General features: G+C 37.1%; 1 long non-coding RNA gene across 1 annotated transcript; it reads left to right on the top strand.

Moving 5' to 3' along the window:
- The first annotated feature begins 575 nt into the window (after positions 1-575).
- LOC119774396 lies at positions 576-1,912 on the top strand. The gene is made up of 3 exons (XR_005279531.1): positions 576-1,183; positions 1,267-1,379; positions 1,452-1,912. It is a non-coding gene; the product is annotated as an uncharacterized LOC119774396 (long non-coding RNA).
- Positions 1,913-2,179: the final 267 nt, after the last annotated feature.

Genomic DNA, 2,179 nt, shown 5'->3' with positions numbered 1-2,179 from the left:
TCCCAACCCAAAATCAACCATTTTTCTGAAACAGATTTTGGAGGGGCATCTTGTGAACCCATTAGTTTGGGAACATTAGGGTCTAATAGTCCCAAAAACAACACAATGTTAAAATGTCTGAGAACTGATGAACAAAATATCTGGGACCAAGGGAACAGCCCCGAGAGAAAAAGAGGAGTGAGGGGTGAGGAAAGGAAAAAGTTGGGAGGGGAAAACAAAGAAGAGCAGAAAGGCGAGGAAAATCTCCATTTTTCCCTCATCCAACCAACATGGGTGAAAACCCACAACATGACGCTGATGGAGGCCTCCCACCCCCACTGTTTTATCTTCCCCCTTTAAACCCCAAAAAAAGAGGAAAAAAGAAACCCCCAGGAGTTTTAAAGGGAACAAAGTGACTATGGAAATTAAAATGTAATGTAATTTCTACAGCACTGTACAGTTTTCCTTGAGGAGATTGTCCTGTGGCTCCTTTTCTACTTTTTTTGTTCTCTGCATTTCTGTCTTTTTCTTTCTGAATCACCAAGGCATGGTCCATGAATAAATTATAGCAAAAGCGTAAATCAGTGTTCCTCAATCCTGGTCTTCAGCGTCACCCTGTCCTGCAGGCTTAGGTATTTCCCTTCTGCCACACACCTGAATTGTATCTCTGGATGATTAACAAGCTTCTGCAGTACTTGATTGTCATCCAATCATTTGAATCAGCTGTTCTGGAGTAGAGGCACATCTAAAACATGCAGAGCAGGGGGTGGTGAGGAGCAGGGTTGAGAAACACTGGCGTAAATGATCCTTTTGTAGTCTCTTCTCATGACTAATCAATTTGACTGTCTTATCTGTACATAGAGAGACTATAACTTATTATTTTGAGTCACTGATATGTTAACAGACAGAATTTTAAGAGCTGAACTAAGGATTTTGAAAGCAAACAAATGCTATTTTTCCTGTTTCTACAAATTGTTTTGAGAAATGCGCTTACTGTTTTGTAAATGCCAACAATGACTTGAGAAATGCACCAAAAGTGACTGAGAAAAACTAACCCAGCATAAATTGTCTCAGCTGTATCAATTTGTTTGCCTGTATGAAAAGTGTTCACATTTACAGCTTTGTTTCTGCTAGCTTGCAGGAAATGTAACTTACATAAATGGTTGAAGACAACCTATTGGCCTTCATGAGACTCAGATAAATGGTGAGTATCTATTTCATAAATTGCCTAAAACAGTTATATTTGTTTTTATTTGTTTTTTGTTTGTGTATTTTGTCTGGTTGCAGACCAGAGGATCACACCTGTTGACAACAAACAAAGGTTTAACTACTGAATTTTCAGTCAGAAATGATCGCACCACCTGGTTGAAGTACCTGTGTCCATATGCAAGTCAACAAAGGTGAAACAAACATTTAAGCGAATAAGATGTTCATGTAGTGCATCTTTCTAACTTTTTCTTTTTGTTTTCCAGCAGAGAGGAAACACCCGATTGACAACATGCGAGTCTCAATTTCAACCTGTGACTGGGAAGACTACAACCATCCTGAGCAACGTCTGATCTCAGCGACTTGTGACTCTCAACCCAGAACAAGAATCCTTTTATCACCATTTTGTCTTCTACAATATGTTATCTCTTATGTGGACACATACTGTTTGTTTTGTTTCTGTTTTCCAGATCTCAGTAATACCGTGAGGAAACTGGACAGAAAATAGAATCAGTTCTTTTTTTAACTTGACTTTTTAAATAGAAATTGTTTCTTTAAGTGGATTACTCGTAATCTGTATTTTTGTTTAATTAGAAATTATTTTCTTTATAACTTTCTGTATAGAAATGCTTGACAAGTTACACTTCCTTGTGTGTTGTACTATAATTTGTATGGTAAAATTCTGGTAGGAACAGAGACCAGTAATTTACCATAAGTTTTTTTTGGGGGGGAGAGTTTACAATAAAATGTCAATATATCATCCAGTCTGGATGTGTTTTTCACTCATGGAGATATTATGCCTCAGTCAGCATGACCGTATTTACTACGGCAAAACCACATTTGATTTTTTTTTAAATATTTTAGGAAGTACGGTATTTTACCGTATTTTAAAAATACGGTAAAATCCTGCATTTAGCAAATACGGTAAAAAACTGGCAGCTGTGGTTGCCAGAATTTTACCGTATATTAAAAATACGGTAAAATCCTGCATTTA

The sequence above is a fragment of the Cyprinodon tularosa genome, unplaced genomic scaffold, assembly GCF_016077235.1.
Source record: "Cyprinodon tularosa strain WSP-4 unplaced genomic scaffold, ASM1607723v1 ctg81, whole genome shotgun sequence".
Lineage (NCBI taxonomy): Eukaryota > Metazoa > Chordata > Actinopteri > Cyprinodontiformes > Cyprinodontidae > Cyprinodon > Cyprinodon tularosa.
Note: the sequence above shows the minus strand (reverse complement) of the source record. Positions and strands in the feature narration are given on the sequence as shown.